Source organism: Pomacea canaliculata, linkage group LG9, assembly GCF_003073045.1.
Source record: "Pomacea canaliculata isolate SZHN2017 linkage group LG9, ASM307304v1, whole genome shotgun sequence".
In the NCBI taxonomy this organism is placed as follows: domain Eukaryota; kingdom Metazoa; phylum Mollusca; class Gastropoda; order Architaenioglossa; family Ampullariidae; genus Pomacea; species Pomacea canaliculata.
In genome coordinates, this window is record NC_037598.1 from 16,900,315 (window position 1) to 16,920,263 (window position 19,949).

General features: G+C 45.7%; 1 protein-coding gene across 3 annotated transcripts in view; it reads right to left on the reverse strand.

Annotated features, from left to right (window-relative positions):
* The window catches only part of LOC112571575 (neuromedin-U receptor 1-like), a 71,153-nt gene that overhangs the window by 26,780 nt on the left and 24,424 nt on the right, over window positions 1-19,949 (reverse strand). For 2 of the 3 annotated variants that reach the window (XM_025250654.1, XM_025250653.1), the window contains exon 2: window positions 4,689-5,031. The exons of the other annotated variant lie outside the window; for it this stretch is intronic. The gene's annotated coding sequence lies outside the window, so the exon portion shown is untranslated. The remainder of the gene's footprint in view (window positions 1-4,688; window positions 5,032-19,949) is intronic. 3 annotated transcript variants of the gene reach the window in all.

Sequence of the window (19,949 nt, forward strand, 5' to 3'; positions counted from 1 at the left end):
AATGACTGTTTCATGGCCTTCGGTTTATCACCGAAACGAAGCTTGCTTAATAGGGCTTGTATCCATTAACTCATTTGTTTATTGCTCATCCAATGTCGGCTAGACGGGGGTGGTGATCGAATCTTGATGAAGTAGACTTCTGTAAATGTCACCATGGTGGGGTCGTAGCAATTTATGAGTAGTTATTTGTAACAGTATTTATGGGGAAGATGATAAAAAAAACTAATAATGGAAATGATCTTCAGTTTCTTCTTTTACGTACAAAATCTCGGCCAATTTTCCATTAAAAAAATGAACAAGTCGTCTGTAATGTACTTTGAAGATGGTGAGCGACGTAAAAAGTATAGATGTGAAAACCATTCTTGTGTTTAGTTAGGGTGATCGCTCTTTTGTCTAACCTGTTCACAGGAAATGAATGTAAACATGAGAAATGCACGTGCAGTTGAAAAATGTGCGTAGTGATTACATAAAATATTACTTTGCTCACCTAAGTAATGATTGGTTATTGGTGAGATGCTCAGACTGTGAGCACTGCAGGCCCACCAATGACCACGTGACCAGACGGAGTGATGTGGATGAGAACGCGTGCAGCTGACTGCACAGCAGGATGCATGTAGATGCGCGTGCATGCATGTCAGTGTGAACGTGTGTTTGCCAGTCATTTGCAAACTGCGTGCCCAAGGAACGTCACAGAGAACTACGTCTCGGCACGCACCCGCCAGGAATGCTGTTAACATCCAGCTAAAATTTCCGCTAACATCCCAGCTAATAAATGCTGGAATAAATGTGTGCAGAAAAAAAAAATGAAGGTGGCTGACCATGAAGCAGGAAGCAGCGTCTAATACTCTGCTAATTCTCCCCGTTAATAAGGGCAGGACAGAAACGTGAGCGAGAAACAAAGTGTCTGCCCATAAAGAAGAGATTGTTTGACATTTCCTGTGGTCGGATAAATCTGTAAGTGGTGTGCAAGATACTACAAATGAAACCGAACGAAGCGCAGACCCCTTGCGTCTGATGCATTAGTCCCCAGCAAGGGAGGAGGAGGAGGAGGATGGGGATAAGCATGCAGGGTGCACGCATGCGCAGTCCGCAAGCAAGCGGCTTCCGGCGCCATGGAGAGGGTGAGGAACGGCGCAGAAGCTGGAACAAAAGCGTTGGGTCGGCACGGAGCCACACATGGCACTGAATAATGCATGGGTCCGCACTTGGGGCTGCACGTCACACAACGCTGACTACCATTACTTCACCGTGTGTGCTGCGGGCAGCCATTGATGGGCTTGATTAACGGAGGAACCCAGAATAGGTACATAATAATTTAATAATAACAACACAGTGGCGAAGAAGAATGTCACTAGAAAAAAAGACGGCAAAGAAGAGATATAATGTTTAGAAACGCATTGCTTCCTAGTGCACAAAGGTTAGACAGGTAATAGGATTTCTCTTGATAGATGATGCAACACTGAGCTACAGTCCTCGGTCTGATGAATTAAAGAGGATCTGTCCTGCCCAAGACTGTTGAACAAGAAATAAAACCAAAAACGAACTTTAATATAAAAAATCATGAACTATCTTTTCAAAGATAATTAAAATTAGAATATGTCTGTCATGTTTAGTTTCAAAATTTTAATTCCACAAATTTGTTAGATCGCAACGCGCTATCCTATCAAAGCTATAAACAAATAAAAGTTAGAAAAAACGCACTTTTCTGATGTGAAGAAAATGAACGGATTTTCATGTCCATAGACCAACCGAAAGAAAGGTGCGATGTTCATGAACGCTTGTCATTGCTAAGAGTGGCTAACTGGTGACATCTACATTGACAGTAGACTGAAGAGGCTGAAAGAGGAGGAGGAGGAGGAGGAGGAGGAGGAGGAAAGTTGAGAATTTCAGGCTTGTGCCACAGTCTTCTTTGATAGAAACTTATTATTAAAGTACTCATGTAAACTTATTAATAAGTAATCTTATAAAAGCATTCTTCTATTCACGTTGCACATATTTTCCTCATTACCAAAATATTCGTTCTCTTATTAACGTATTCTATTTTACATCATTACTGTATTTTTCTGTCTTTCAATACTAGCATCGAGGTTTTTCTTCTTACACTAAATGTAAACGCATATTTTCTGTTGATTAAAATTATGTTTATTTTACAATCTGTAAAATTATCTTAGTTTATCTTTTTAACACACATCAATAGTGTTTTTTTTTTCGCATGCTGACCTCACTAGAACTAAATGTTCGAGGACCTGACAGTAAGTTTTAAAATGTGACGACACTGTAATGGATAAACTTTTCCCAAGTTGTTCTCCGATCATTATTTGTGCTCACCATCCTTAGACTGTTGACAGTTGGAGGTTAGTCCACTGAGTCGATACATCGATCTCGGAACTCGTCATTAAGCTGACAACAGTTTGTTTGTTGTTTACCCCACTACAGCTCCTGCGAGGTCAGTCAAGCGACACCGTCTACGTCAAACCCAGTTTTCACCTGTTACATCTGACACTATTTGTGGCTACAGGTGAGAATACTACTCATCAACAGGTACTTGAGGCTGGAGATGAGAAGGTTACATGTTCTTAATGGCATTACTGCTACTCGGCAAAAGATTTGCTACTGTTATTATTAAAGTAATGGCAGTAGTATTCGTTTCACAACCAGCTCCTGTCGGTGCTGAGGTCATGGTATGGGAGGGTGCAGTCAGGCGTGGAGCACGTGCTCGCTACCTGGAGACCACTTCCTGTTCACCTGTCCAAGACGTTTACAGAGCGCGGTGCTTCAGACTCTGCGAACTCGGAGCTGCAATGGCTCGGTGAGAAATTCCGGACTCGATGAACACATACTAAGTAAACAAAGACCTTATGAACGCAGGGTGTAACACGTCAGTGAACACAGACCAGCAGTTAGGTGAATAAAGAGATCCTAGGTGAAGATGTGACTTACACGCACAGTGAATATACAAACGCTCGGTCGGCATGGGTTTAGCTGCGAAGTGAACAAAGACAAACTAAAAAAAATACATTGTCAGTGAACGAATACCAGCTCCGGGAACACCGGCTGTAAAGGGTCAGTGAACAAAGACCATTCCGGTGAACACGAGGCTGTGGACAGTCAGTGCCCTGTCCTGTCTAGCGAGCGGCACTTTAATGACTCCTTAAAAGAGATTTTTGAAGTGCGCCAGGTGCGTGCAAGCTCGCCACTGAAAGCTAAACACCGAGGGCGGTTGAGAACTCTTTGAATAATTGTTCCTCTCATCTTACCATCTTACCACCTTACTGAAAATACGAACCACATGCATTCGGCAACCTCAAGCGTAGTCTTACAAGCTTCAAGCGCAGATTTCTCTCTCACGAGAGCATTTGTACATATGGCTGTCTACCCGGATATGTTTTAAACAGAAAGAACTATAAAAAAAGAATAATAATAATAGAGTGGTTGGTTCCAGTGACGTCACTCAACAACACATCATGAAGGCTTCCCTGTACTGTCTGAGTACTATGAATACAACTTTATTGCGTCAACGAGTGTAGTTTTTTTCTGCCATGTGTTTACAAGAAAAAACATGCAAACTGTATTGCAGAAAGATGATGCTCGGATGTCGTTTACTAACCTGTAACCTCAACACGCTCACAAACATAGATCAACATAAATTAATGCCTATACTTTTCTTCACCAATCCCCGCACATCCGAGTCACCCTTGCTTGGTAGTGTTAAAAACAATGAAAGAACCTTCTTCTTCACTCTGTTAATTGACAATTCGGGCATCCTAACTCTTTGACCTGATGATAGTTGCTGGGAGGAATCGTCCCTGTCCTCACCTTACATTCATAATTTGCCCTACCCCACCCCCAGATTCAATCCTGTGACTTCTTAACAATGAGGGTTAGGGTTAGAATTCAGCACCTTGGTGAGAACATTTGTTCCTCTCACTTCCATGCCACCCCAGGAAGACAAATGTTATCACGTGTCACGCACACGCTGTCACATGATCTCAAAACTATCTCATGTACACTAAGTGACCTACGTTTCTGGAAACAATAAACTCTCGGATGACATTTTTATGGACAGACTCGGTGTTTAAATTAAACTTCAGTTTGCTTTTAATAACAGTTACACGATACCTGTATTCGGACACTTCGCATAACCTTTGTTATCATAAATTCCTTGTAAAACCAACGTCATTTCTTTAGGTTTTTTCCCCAAATATTAAATGAAATAATTACTTTTGCAAACTGCAAAGTTTTCGACCTCCTGAAAGGCTTTGAAAGATTCTGGAGAACAGTTTTCTCGAAATATTTAATGAAAGGCAAGTTATCAGATCCAGTGCCATAGTTTGTCACAGGAGAGAGAAGATATGTTGGAAGAGGAGAGATGAGATGATGGAAGAGGAGAGAGAAAGAAGACAGCACCTCTGAGAAGAGCCTGCAGAGGATACACGCGACTATGTGAAAGCTTGTTTTGCGACTCAAAATTCTGAGTACAAGCGCTCCAAACCGATGTTATTTAAGCCCAACACCATTTCACTTACTTTTCCCTTTACCTCAAGTTGTACAGACCGTTCAGCAAAGTCTACCAAACGTTAATATTAACAAACTTTTCGGAGACGACCGAGCGTGTAATTAGTAGCGTTACGTACTCTTTAGTGACGTTCCACCCTTAGCATGTTACAGATATTGTCTGTCACCCCTACCTGACGGAGGCGAAGATCTCGTGACACGCAGTATCCGTCGCCATCTGCAAGTTTGCTGAGAGTCGTTGAAGCGTGGCGCTGCCCCTCCCTGGGTGCTAGCACATCTCAGCACAGGTGGCGAGGCGAGCAGGCTCCGGATCCTCCCGGTAGGCGCGCGGTGCAGCAGGTGAGAGAGAGAGAAGAAAGGCTGGGCAGGCACGGCAGGCAGGTATGGCAGTCTGCTGGCGTTCTGCTGACGTTCTGCTGGCATTTACCACCGACTGCCAGGGGCTGCGGCACGTCAGTCGCACGAGTGGACACGGCGCAAGCCCCCTCACTTGCCGCGCGACGCCAGCAGCAGAAGCTGCAGCAACAGGAAATACGTCAGTCCTCCGCCACTCCCCGCCCCTTTCCTCATTCCACCCCCCATCCATCCCTACTCAGGACACAACATCACTTCATAGCTCACCCCCCCACCCCACTCTCGCGCACGTGCACACGTAGACAGCTGGACACAACGACTGTTGATGGGGCGGGGGAGGTAGGGGAGGCTCTTGGGACGATGAAGAGTTTGTAGAGTCAGTAGGTCTTCAAGACCACGGAGTAGCTGTTGGACGTAGGGTGCAGGCTAAAAGTGTCCTGTATACGGGTGGACGAATATAAACAATGTGCCTCGCCGTCGTCTATGGTGGCGGTGATACATTTTCAATTTAATAATTTTATTAGAGAAAAATACAAATGGATGTAAAATAAAGTCACAATATATTCTCACATGAAAAGAATTACTAAATAAAGTAATCTACTAATCTGTTCAGAAAATCAGACTACTTTGTACACATTACACAAGAAATGTAATACAACTTATTCCAGTGCGATCACGGGTAGATCAGAGTACTATAACAAAAGTCAGTATCGAGTACAATCACAAATCAAAAACTTCCTAACCCGCTGTCCAGATGACCCCAAGACGCATTAAGACTCCACACCTGTCATCTCCAGCTTCTGTCTTTATCTTTCCTTCATTCAATCTCTTCCACGAGTTAAGATAACGAAAAAACATCTGCATAAAGAGGGAAGTTTCAAAGCGGGACGAGAAATGCTTGAATCGAACTTCTTCGGTTGAGGTAGTAATTTCATATAATTTGTTCTATGGAATGTCGTGAATATAATCTGTTAATGTCTTCTGCTGTGGCATTCAAGCAAATCAACAATTCCAAGAAAACGTAGGAAAAATGAGAGGATAGAATAACAGTCACACGCCAGCTGGACGGCGAGGTCACGCGGCAGGTCACAGATGGTGAGAAAGTGGCGACGGAGGCAGGACCGGACATTACTTGTGTGGCTCCAGACAAGTGATGGTGTGTCTGAACGAAGGAAAGCCTCAATGGAGTAGCCAGGCGTTCCCATGGATGTTGACATCGCGCCGGAAACAGATACTTTCTCTCTGCCACAGCCACAAGAAGAACCAGTGTTCCGCGTGGCCAGGACGTGTCGACGAGCAGACCCTCCGCAAGGTTTCATACCCGGGGACCGAATTCATTCTTGAATTATTCACTCGGGAGAGCTTGAGGAATCAGGACAACGCGAGAATCCGCGATTCATCACAGTGCGTGAACGTGGACGCGCGTGCGTGCATATATGTGTGTGCGTGATATGTGTGTTGGTAACATGAGGCCCTGATATACTCTTCACACTCTTTTATTTTGTTACAATAAGTTCTGGTAATAATGACACGTCTTCATAGATATTTTTGTGATATTATACTCTTTCATTTTGTTACTCGAGTTTTGTTAACAATGACACGTCTTGATATATATTTCGTTATGCTATGATACCCTTTGATTTTGTTACTCGAGTTCTGGAACAATGACACGTCCTGATGCATCGTTTCTACTCAATCTCGTGATTGCACTGGGGAAAAGAAACTAAAGACCTCAGTGATGGTTATGTGTGTTACTGTGTGTCTTGATACTAATGTTCACTGCTGGAGATGAGTGATGTTCTTTGGCATTACTGGTGTGAGGAGGTTACCACAGTGTGTATACTCAGTCATCAGTAAGGAATGCGAACTACCGACCGTGATGTTGGGACACAAGCTGTGGCTTTACCACTGTCCTACATCCAGAACCTGGTGTGGTACAGCGACAGAGGAACTGCTGCGGGAGTGCACGTGAACTTGTTAGAATATTCTAGAATATTATAGTATTATACAATGCACATGTATTCGCTAGGTATGCATAAAGTCTCAGAAAACACAAACTCTGTGTGTATGCGTTCGTGCGCGTGTGCTGCTAGACTCGAACACATCCTCGGAGAATACAGACTACGTAGATATGTTTGTAGATCTGTTGGCACACATCCTCACAAAACACAAATATATTAGCAGATATATCACAGAAAAGGTCACCAAAACCACGTCTGTAAATTGAGACTAATATCATCAGCAACATCGACATCAGACAGACAGATGGAGGGACGGACGGACAGATGGAGGGACGGACGGACGGACCTCGACCGCAGACGAGCCATGCACTCAAGTGAATGACGTTATTAAGGATATCTGGATGGTACGTCCGCTGGGCCGGCCAGCCAGCCGATAGTCCGGCGCCAGGCTGCCACGACTGCGGGTAGGTGTCGTGTTAACACCGCGCACCCTCCGGACGCCGGCCAGAGCCCAGCACTGGGATGACCGCAGGTGTCGTGTTCCTGGCAGTTCATCCCGCAGGCGCGAGACATCGCGAGATTCCGGCGGACAGACCATCAGGCGAACACCGATGCCTCGCAACCTCATCCCAGCCCCAGCCCCACTCCAGCCTCTTGGTGGTTCCCACCCCTGGGACAGAGGACTTGTGGGTACACACGTAAGGGTACAGGCGCGCTGTGAACAACAACAACTAGCACTTTACTGTTGTAGTTGTAGTCGTCGTAATAACAGCAACAGCCAGAACATTCATTTCTACAGCGCATTTCCATACCACAACGCGAGCAAAGGACTGATAATTAATAGATAATTAAATCACAAAGAATTAATGAGCATGGTGTCGCTTGTCGCCGTTACGGTCAGACTTTCATGTTCGCGACTTTTACCTTCGCGCAGGACAGGTAAGGATCCACAGAAGATTAGAGTGGAAATAAAAATGCCCGTAAAATGCCGTAGGGTTGAAACAAGTGGTGCGTGACGTAACACACGCTACAAGTGTGACGCAATACACTCTACTGTGACGCAACACACTCTTCTCATGCTGTGCAAGTGTGACGTAACACGCACTACTTTCAAGAGAACGTGCGAACGACAAGCGCGTGCTCCCTTTACCCGTGCACAGCCTCGCTCTGAGAGAGAGAGAGAGGAAAGAAAAAAAGAAGTAGCCACACAAAGGATGACAGGAGCGAGGCCATAGACAGAAAACAGACCGCAAACTTCGCTGGCATCGGCAACGCTCGGCAAAACAAACACAAAGTGATGGGCATGCAAGAGCCGTAGAGAGAAAGCAAATCACTAAATTGTTGACGTGTGCAGGGCCTCACCTTACTACGTTACCCACACTGACGCTCCAATGGCGTGCCTCGTGACGTATTCACACAGAGTGAGTAGGGTGTGTGACGAGGCTGGGTACACGGGGACATACAAGGTCCCACGGTCATGGGGGAGTGAGCAGGAACCTTCAGAATGACCGGGTGGCTGTTGACAACACGTATGTCAGCGCGTGCACGCGGGTGGATGAGGATGCGAGTGTGAGAGCCTGGCAGTTGTCTGGCGCCTGGGAGCAACGCTGTGTGAGTGGGCGCATGCGCGAATTCAATCTGAGCACACCTGCTTTTCAAATAAGCTCAACTGGCAGCAAAATACAGAAACTGCAAACAATAAAACCTTGCGTAAGTTTTGTATCTGCCTATAAACCCAAATGCACCGATATCTTCTACATCGTGACCAAGAAAGAAAAAGAGAGTGAGTGAAGGAGAGAAAGAGATAAAAGAAATAAAACATAAAATACAAGACACGTGTGTGTTTTACTCAAAACAAAGCAACAGCTGGTTTTTAACCTATACTCCACTGTAGAGGCTTCCAAATCACTGCAGCGTTGCTAGATGAGACGAGTCAGGCGCATCGCCACAGATTTGCTGGAGACGTTGGACGTTGACGTGGTCATTACGGAATTCCCACAGGAGACAACGGAACTAAGGATTTCCTCCATTACACTAGTCACTCTTGTCTCCCACACTTTGTGACGAAGGTCATCACAGTTTCGTCAATCAGCACACCAGGTACATTGACGACAGAGTTTGTATTGCACTCCATTAACCTGCGTCTGGTGTGGGAGTCTGGTGAAATTATCACAGATGTAAACAACGCAAGGTCGTCCATCCAGTAAGAATTGTAACTGAGCGAGGACTGACTCTCCCCAGTTCCTGAAGTCTGACAGAAAAAACGAAAACGAAAACTCAGTTCCACGAAAGAACACTCACATGCAAACAATGCAGACGACAATCCCATCACGTTACTATTTCTAGAACCATGATTTCTCTCTCGCTCGCAGCAGATGACGCTCTCTTCCAATCTATGACGTCATTCACGACGTCATTCTTACTCGACGTCAGCCTGACCTCCAACCTCCTCCCCTCTGCCCTTTGTGAACTGAGGAGATAATAATAATGAAGGGTGTTTGTAATGCGCAGCATCACGACCAGAATAGACCGCACTCGCTGCGCAGACCAGCGATGATAAATGAACAGTGAACGGCGAGATGTGTACAGACACAACGTCAAGCGAGGGATGAAGGTATGAAGGATGCTGTAAACAGTTGGAGCCGTGCTTGATGGTCAACATGACAGACAGTATTACGAATGAGTTAATAATAATAATTCAGGGCCAGTACTTTGTGAACAGATATGTGTTCAGAGAGCGTGTGAATGCAGCCTTGGGGTCCGAGTGGCGAGTGTGATGTGGAAGAGAGTTTGTCATGATTACACTGTCAAAGAGGGAGGACGTCCGTTAGCTATCATTGACTATTTCTGTGAGGGAAGGGAGGGAAGGGAGGGAAGGGAGTAGGACGTCCGTCAGCTACCATTTACTATTTCTGTGAGGGGAGGGAGCAGGACGTCGACACAGTCTACCAGCAATGGGTGGAAGCTCGGTCCAGTTGACAACTTGTGGCGTTTTGACCGGAGGACCGCTTTCCCAGATCGGCTGAAAGGAAGAAAAGGAACACTTTGACCTTGCCAGGTCGTCGGCAGGGGTTTGTCAACTGTAATAAAGAAGCAAAGACAGAAAAAAAGTTTGTTTACTCTCTCGAAACGTCGCTCCTATGCCATTGAGCACAAGCGCACACAAACATCATGCTGATCGGAGCAAAACACTCGTTTCAGCAGTTTTATCTTAAATAAGAGTTCTATAATTGTCTCGTGCTGTTTCTATAGAATTGTTTATCTAAGAGATTTCAGTCCTAGAATTGTTTAAAATTAGTAATGTGTTGCGTCACTGGCCCCAGAGTGGGTTCTTCCCTCCCCTCCACTCTCCTCCCTTCCCCCATCTCCGTGTATCCTTTGTGCATGCGTGCGTGCGTTTTCTGTTTCGCTTTATTTATTTCTTTTAATGTGTCTGTAAGCCGAGCGTTGATCGGATTCAAGAGTTTATTTTCTATACTATAGTCTCTACAGGAGCAAACTGTGACGGCGTGTAGAAAAAAAATCACAAGCCCACTCGTACTGACATACAAACGCTTCCGCGCACAGCACGTGTATGCAGGTCTGCTCCATGCCGACATCTAAGACTAAGATGAGGAATTGTCATTCGGTTGAAGATGTTGGCTTGAAAACAATGATGGCCGCTCGCCGGATTGACGATGTCATCAGCTGTGACGTGTAATTGTATCCGTCCACACGACCAGGAGTGACGTGCGAGGAGAGAACTGATCGTCACCACAACATCTTGTTTGTGTCAGATCGAGGCTACAAACAGGGGCCGGGGGGAGGACGGTGATGGAGGTACGTCTCGGATGTTGACAAGGGTCGCCATTGGCGGCGTCAGAAAATCGTCAAGATCAGACAGCGCCACGTGACGGGGAAGGCACCAAGCACCGACACACAGATCACAGACGTCTGTGGCTCCAAGAGCGACCCTCCTCTCCCGTCCATCCTGTCCACCATGCCACTCAGCTTCCCACCACACGCCTCGCGCACAAATCTCGCCCACGATAGCTCTTCTGCGCATGCCTGAAAGCTTTTTATTTCCCGCCACTTCCGGCCGACAGCTGGGCGAGATTTTAAATTTTGAACACCAGCTCCACGCTCTCTCCACCTACTGCTCCTCCCCCGCCTCCTCCTCCAGGAAAACAATAGCTGAGGGTGCTTGAGAGTACTGACAGGTCACGTGATGCTCACACTTTACAGCAAAGTCAACGATCTCTTCCAATCTCAACAATCGACGTTTTGAGCAGTGTGTGTGTGTGGTGGGGGAGGTTGGTTAGATGGGAGGAAGGTAGGTACGTGCGTGCGTGTTTCTTCATGTTCATCACGAGCCTATGTCAGTTTAACAGTTGAGAGGCATGAACAATCGGCTGGAACCGCAAGAACAATCGGCTGGTTTGGAAACCTGAAAACCTTCTATAGAGCTGAAAACCTTCTATGTAACGGAAACCTGAAATCTTTCTAGACAGCTGCAACCTGAGATCCTTCGATATAGCTGATCAGGATCTTTTTCCCTCGTCTAAGGTATTAAAAATAGTCTGTGTTTACAGAACTCAAATAGGAAGCGTATGAACCATAAATCATAAAATGAAAATCGTGGTTCTGATCATTTCTATTCGAACTGAAATCTATATTACATATTTTTTCGCTACGAAAAGTAAATTTCCACAGGTATGACGCAGTGCAGAGCTGCAGATGTCGCACACCTGCCTTGCAACACCTTTTCTCAAACACTAATTGCAAAGCGTGTCTGCCAACTCTGACATAAGCACTTTCTGTTTGTCATTTTTTTATCTTTCAAGTTTCTTCTTCTCACAGTGAGGGTGAAATCCCCGACAAGAAGACTTACTTTAGATATCTTTACCATTTCACAAAGGTCTCTTCACGATGTTTTGCAGTCTACAGACATGTACATAAAATAAGCTGAGCTCGGATTTTCTTCCAGCCGACGACGGCGTTCGTGAGGTTGGTTGTTCGCCAGACCTGGAGTTGTTGGTTACTCACACCACTTGAGTGCTAATGAGCAGGTTTTTTACATCCTGCACTCTCTGCTTTCTCACAAGATCCTTCAAGTTCACCGAGGTAGATGGATGCTGACGAAGAGGGTTTTCCCCTTCTGTTGTCCTGATGAGAGGCTGAACTTTCCAGGGCAACATCACGTGACGTCATCCCGCCCAAACATGGCAATAAGCTGGTCAACCAGAATAACGTGTTTGTTGCTAAAATGAGCTGTGAACATATTTTAAAACAAATCTCAATTCATTTTTATCATATTTCCGTCACAAGAAGGCATCAGCCAATCAGAAAACAGGAAATGAAGTCTTGACCTTTTCAAACCTTTCCTAGGTGAGAACTGCAATGTTCAGAGACTAGTAACTGTCGAATGGAACAGTTTTTTCGATGAGATTTTGACCAAAGTTTCTTATAATAAATTTATTCCACTCACTTGAAATAAAATGGTAACTTTTACAGCTCGTTTCGCTATCTCCGTTACCCTAGCGTCTGGTTTTTCTGTGTTGAGAGGATGATGCTCAGTGATCATCGATGCCTCCTTTCTTTCACTTCCGTTTCACTCCGTGCTGCTCGTACTCTCTGGCACCAGAGACAGTTAGTTATGTTGGTTTTCTGAATGCAGCAGTTATTGACACCTTCTCTTCTAAAAGTGCTTTCATGGTCGCCGCTTGCGAGCCTTTGATTAACTTCGCAGACGCCAAAGCGACCTGGACTTTGACGTGCGGCGTCTAGTGTTTGTTTTTCTCTCCTGCAGCTACTTCAGGCACCGCTGTCTCTTATAAAAACATCTGCTGCAGAAAAGAAAAAAAAAAAAACCTGCAGTAGATGGTGAGAGCAGGACATTAACCTACCCGAAAGTTTTCTGGAAAATTTACAGTTTTCCATCGGTTTCTATTAAAAAGTACTTTGGCCTATCTTAACGCTGGTTGCGTTCAGAGCTTGAGTTTATTGTTTGTAAAGAACTAAATATAGTTTTTATGTACTTTGATTATAGTATTTAGAAAAACGTGTTAACGTTAGTCAGCACAATTCTGAAGTCGTTTTAGTGTAGAATATACAGAGTAGACAATTTCTCCTGATCTCAGTGGCTCTAAATTCTGTGAAACTGGTGGTTAGTGTTAGCAATGAGAGACAACCATATTTAAAAGCAAATTTATTCAAAAGACACACACAAGATAATTTGATGTATTTCAAATGTACAGCATTTTATTCCACCTTAGTTATAATTGTGTTGTCTTTGTAAAAACCAAAAAGCATGTTACCATACATGCAATGGCGCGAGTAACTGCAGCTTTCAAGACGCTTTTTCAAGTTTTTTTTTCAAATTTAAAATTATTTTTGAAATTGTGAAATTAACAGTTATATATTGCTAGGACTCGATCTGATCACAAAAATCATTTTGAAACTTGATGTTCTTGTGGATGATTGAGTAACAGGAACTACCCTGAACAGCAGTAGAACAAAGGATAGTTCCAGGTAGGCGCCTCCACAGTTTGGGTTTTCTCCAGTTTCAGGAACAAACATGCTGCACTCAACCTTCACAAGAACGAACTCCATGTCCTCCCCGAGTCAAACTCATGTCTGTCACAGACACACAATCGCATGGATATATGATGGGAAGACTCCTTGCCGTGATATACTTTTCGTATCTGCTGTCTGAGCGGGAAACGGAAATTCTACTTGCTTTTAATCTGTGACCATCTTGATCCTCCATCAATGGATGAAAATCTAAGTGAAATAAGAATATGATGTCGTGCATTTTGTGGGAGTTTAAAAAATAAGGGTCTTGCAGAATCGACTGGTCTGGTTCAAGTCCAGGTTGTGGTGCTCTAGTGGCCTCGATATGAGACGAGGTGACGTGTCTACAAAACACTGTTCCGGCTCGCTTGACATGAAAGAAGACTACAGATTGCCGATCCGCATCAACAATTTCCGTTGGTAGGTCATAGTATAGACTAGAGATCGCTGATACATACTAACGCAATCCCAGCTGGTAGGGCCGAACAAAAAGCTAAATAAAAATATGAATGTGAAACAGGGAAAAATGAATCTCATTGATTGAAGTGAACTTTTTTTACTTACAACCTAATTTGTACTTAACAACGTTGGTAAAGCTTCTACTCTAAGGCTGTTCTTAATCATTTCATCGTCATCCATCTTTTGCTTCAGCGATAGTTCAATCTCATGTTTGCGTTTGTCTTGTTCTTTCCACAGAACCATTTGTTCTCTTGTATCATGAGTCACGTCACTAGCTCATGTTCCAACTTGTATGTTGAGTCACGTCACTCCATGTCCCTATTCCTTCACATGCACACAGAAACTCCAACACGCACACGCACGCATGCATAAATCCAAACGGAGAACAAACGGTTCCTGAGTGACACCCGTCAGTTCGTTACAAATGCGTTACCGTCAACTCCATTGTTTGCTGACGTCATCACTGGTTTCAGTGGTGACAGCACAAGTCGAAGCTTGTCATACTGGGTTTCGCAACTCTCTGTAGTAATGCCTTCATCACTGTCGTCTAACAGCGCTTGCATCTGTCGGTGTCCGTCCAGTATTGTTCACTGCGCGATGCCAGAGTTAATCCTGACAGCAGCTGTGGCCATCATTCCTGCTGACTGCAACGTAACATTTGGAAGCGAGCAGAAGGCCCAGGGGATCGGGCAGCGAATGGAGGGACTGTAATTACAGTCTTCTGGACACAGATCATCCGATACAGTCCCCTCCTCCCTCCCTCCCACCATCAGCTAAGTCAACCGACCGTTGTTTGTTCTGTGTCCGTGACGTCACGACTAGCGGATGACAGCAAACACTGTCCCCGCTCTCTGGCTCCTGGGCAAGCGGCACGGTGAGGAGGTTTTCTGTGAAGAGCAGACGTGTCTGGGTGGTTTGATGGAAAACATTGATGTTTTTTATTATAGCGGTTAGCCCACCGCAAGCGGGTATTTAAAGTGACTGATTTACTGGTCATAAAGATAGGCTATGTCGGGCAGTGCGAGGCTGGCTATGTCTGGCTAGCCTGTAGTGGGACTGGTGGCGCCACCGCACGGCCCACGGCCCACGTCTTGGCCGGCAGTTGACTACGTCACCAGCCCAACACAAGGCTTTGGCTTGAGTACACAAACATGCCCGGCTTGAAAACACCATCTGGTGCTGGACCATGCCACGAGAGCAAGAAAATCCGGATGTCTCCATCGTTACGCAGGACAATGGATGCTCCACAAATCTCCTTCATGGAGTTTGCAATTTGTCATCATTACACTTTCAAACAACTTGTCAGGCAAAGCTCGTCACCATGCGCCCAAAACCGTCATCATAACATGTAATCTTCTCGTTGTTACATGCGAGTTCGTCATCGTCACATGTAACATCATCACATTCGTGGAATTTGTCGTGATGAGCCCAGCTGCCTCAATAGTCAATGATATTTGTTTTTCTGGCCTGCAAACCATTGTCAATATTACCGAAAAAAAAGCGCGACCTTTAGTCGATTGACTGCTCAGAGAGAAGATTTCTTTTTTATATATCAAAACTAAACCAGCAAAAAATAGTCTTCTAAGCGCCATTACACAAATGTCAATGTTTCAAATGGTTTTGTTGCACCTGTCACTTTCATTTTTAAAACGTTCAACGTTGAACTTTAAAATTTGTATTTGTCATCGTTTTGCCAGATTGATCAGTGCAGAATAATCAAAAATACGATTTAAAAAAAACTAACATAGCGATCTTTATTAATAACAGCTGTATGCGACCTTTTCAATCCAAGAAGTGAGGTTGGTATAATTACACAAAAGCATCGGCCTCCTACACGCTGAGCACCGCTCACGCAGTTGGCAAGATGAGTAGACTCCACTCGCTGCACTGCACTTGCAATGTTTCCCCAAGCTCTGCTGCTTGCTTGCTGCTTGCTTGCTGACCATGTGACGCACAGCGCCGTTGACCAAAGACGCAGGCCGGCATCCTCTGCAAGCTTGGACACGCCATTCCAGCACATTTCCAGACTTAGAAACACGGAGATCCCTTAACAACCTCACGCTTGACAACCACCCAAAAAACTGCATTGATCGGGTTATTTTGGACACGTGATCGAGTCCCCAGATTCTGGAAGCCTTTCTTGTCACGGGGGGCACAACTGCCTCGTCCCGGTCTGCACCTGAATGGCGGCATTTATCAGGTGATCGGGAAATCTCTGTCGAAATGCTCAAAATGCAAAAAGAGTGGCTTGCATTGGTCATGTTAAACGATCTTTTTGTAACGGTCCCCACGTGTGACGCGAAATCGATGGGCAAATGTACAGCACCACACCGGCTCTCCCCCACTTCACCTCCACAATTACGACATTTCCAGGATCAGTCCTGCCAGTCCAAGACAGCGCGCATGTCCACATCAGTGTCACTCTCTTGTACTCTGTCACGTGACCTTAGTGATGAGAGGAACATGTCATTGTCGATGACCGGGCTTGTTTATGGTGTTAACGATGAACTATTGACATCTTGAAAACACCTGCGATTGGACTACGACAAAAAGCACTAATTGATGATTCTTTAGACAAATCATCAGAGAGAGAGAGAGAGGAGGAAGAAACAGAAGGAAGACTCTCAGAGTGTAAAATACTTTCATCTCAAACAACTGCACCCTTACCCAAGGGGCAAGAACTGTCCTGCTACCTTCGATCCCTTTAGCGGGTAGTTAGTGGCAAGGTACGTGTACGCGCAAGCGTGTGTTTTAATAAAATGGCGTGATATGTTAAGGACCGAGGTTTGATGACAGTGAGACACTCAGCACTCAATTACTGTGACATAATTAAGGTAGAGTCCTGCTTGATTAGCATGCACATGCCATACAAATTCACATCACTTGAGACACAACAGAGAGGGTATTCGAGGTGGCCGTGCTGGACATTCGGGGTGGATTGTCGCCGCGTCGTAGAACGTGACATCCAGGCTCTTCTACCCTCACTGCCTCAAGATGGAAGACAACAGAGTCGCGATCAGGACACAGAGCTAGACACTCTCGATCTGGCACAAGACATTATAACAGCGTGTGTAAAATATGTTATGACACAAGACAGGACACAGGACACATGAAAGTGCAACAGGGTAGATGGTAAATTCTCTCGCTTTCTAGAGAGGTCGTCCGAATGTCCACCTCATCCGGCATCCGGGTACCTGCTGTGTAGCATACAACATCCTGTACAGCATCATAATAACATCTTCCAACGAATGGCAGTCAGCATGACAGTCAGAGATAAGAACAGACAAGAGGGATCCCATCTGGTATCGGGTATTTGTTGTCACCATTTGATATTCTCTCTTTTGTTTGACGAAGCACAAGCAAAATGAAGCAAAACAGCCGAATGATCTGAAAGCCATTAAACAGTTTGAATGGCTCAGAACAAAAATAAATGTCTGATATGTAAAGTGAGTATGGATGGCGTCACACTGCTAGGTGTGTTAGCTGCGCGCCGATGAATACCTGCCGCATGCCAGAACGCGACCAGGTGTTGCGTCACCCGCCACTCGATCAGGTAAACACAACTCACAAACACCACTCGCCTCCGTGGTGCCCGCACCTCGACATTTGCTTCCAGCGTTCTCAGGTATGTTCTTTGAAGATTTCTGGCTGTGCGGCCTTGGGTCAGCCGGCGAAAATTAAACAAGCCTCTCGTCGCCTTTCTGTTTACAGAAACAGTTATGAAACCTTGTGGTGACGTGTGCAGAATTATTACCACAGATAACACGTCCAATTTTTTTTTAAAACCTGCCTTTTATTAAAGCAAGGGAGTAATATGAAATAATCGTTGCTGTTGTTACATCACTTAGTCTAAAGAAAGAAAATAATATTTTGAAGTCAAGTACCCAAAGTAGCGCGTTACCCTCCTGCACGTGGGATTTGTGTGTGTGTGTGAGAGAGAGAGAGACGTGGTGAGGGGAGGAGGAAGAGTTGGAGACAACATTACGTCCCTGACTCCCGATATCAGCAAGTGATAAGTGTCTCTTGTTGATGCTCCGTGCATTTCGTCGTCTGTATGGCCGGGGATCCTCTGCTGCAGTTTCCTGAAACGCGGCGTCAATTTGGTCCGTTACATTAGCGGCGACAGGGGTGCCATACCCCGGCATCCTCCTCCCGACTGCCTCCACCCGGTGTCTGGTGAGGGGCTGGTAGTACGGAGACTGGGGACTGGTAACACGGAGGCTGGGGTCTGGGAGCTGGTAGCACGGAGGCTGGGGTCTGGGGGCTGGTAGCACGAAGGCTGGGGTCTGAGGGCTGGTAGCACGAAGGCTGGGGTCTGGGAGCTGGTAGCAGGGAGGCTGGGGTCTGGGAACTGGTAGCAGGGAGGCTGGGGTCTGGGAACTGGTAGCAGGGAGGCTGGGAGCTGGGGGCTGGTAGCATGGAGGCTGGTGGCCAGTGCGTGTTGGGCGCGCGATGCACGTGCACCGTGGCCTCCGGTGACATTTGCACAAGCAGTCGCGCGGTGATGGTTCGGGCGGAGGAATCAAAGAATATTGCCATTACCACCCTTGAGAGTGCAAACAAGGAGGACACATGGACGACTAAAAACATTAGCAGCCCTCGGGGCAGACTTTCAATCAGGCTGGCTGACCGCGTCCGGGGAATGCGAGGAGAGATAATTCGCGGCCTTTCTATGACCTCTACTGCGATGTACCCTCGGAATCATGTGACTGCTGCTCCAGCAAACTAAACTAGTCTCACAGCGTCCAGCCTGGACAAAAGTATAATGTTCAGTAACAACCCTCATCTGTCTTTTTGTTGTTGTTTGTTTTTTGTCTTCCTTCCATTGACAAAGTCGGCAGGTTGTTCACAGCAGACGAAAGAGTTTTGAAGGATCTTGCCTTCGTCCAGACTAGTTACAATATATGATGTATGTGAACGTTTGAATCTCGCGTGTGTTTCAAATTTCTGCATTGTAAAAGCGATAAAACTGAATTCCTATTTATATGTATATGTTTCAGTACACAATAATCTTTGCCTTTTTGCTTCCAGTTGTTGGCTTTGGGCAAGTCTCTCCCAATACAGAATTGTGTCATTGTTATTGCGTTATTGTAACTTAAACACTAGAATTGTTGTTGTTATTGTACTATGTTCAACCACACACTAGTGATGTCTGTCGTGTATTGTGATCCCTTCTGAAGCAAGAACGCGCACGAAAGACGTGACAGCCGACGACGATATCTACGTGACCCGTGAATCCAAACCTCCAAACACCACAACCCCTCAGTTTTCAGGACAGTTTACCGTTCCGGCCGAGAGGAAGGTGAGACTCCGTTTGTCAAGCCTTTATCAAATTGATTTCTGTTTGGAAGAGAACATTGACCGAGCGATATTCGCCATATTGGCCCATCAGCCAACGGGCCGCTGACACTGTTTGTGCCGGGGCCGGGTGCCGCCATCGCCACATCGCCACATCTCCATCAGGAACCGCGCTACGTGAGAAGCAATAATAATCGCTGCACCGACCGCTGCTTGGACGACAATGTGAGTGCATTAAGCGCCCCGTCCACCTGTCCCCCCGTACCTCCCCATCTGCCGGCTCACCACACCATTCCGCTATATATTAAGCCATTTCATTTCTTACAGACTTGTATTTGATCAATTCACGCTGAGCTTGCTGCGGTCTGAGGGGAGAAAGAAATCTTAATTATTTACGACTTGGGCAGAGTTATCTGATGAAACTGGAACCCATCTAAAAGCGAAGTCAGTGCTGCAGTCAGCATCCCTGTCTTTAAAAATTTCTTTTTAAAGTTATGACCCGCATAGCAAACATAAGCAACAAACATCGTCCAAACACGATGTGCGTGGAATAAAACATCTCTATGGCAGTAAATGGATCCGTGTCTCTGAAGGCCGATCAGACCTGTTGGCGTGAAACCCTATCCGTGATTACATGTTCATCGTTTTCGAAAAATACTGACCCTGGTAAACAAACCCGGTCGCGGCCATTAAGCGCAATGTGACTGAATGTTCCTCCACAGTTCAAAGGCACCGCCAAGTCTTATTTGTGTAAACACGCGACACCGACACTCGGCGGCACGCAATGCCATTGTAGGGCGCAGGACCATT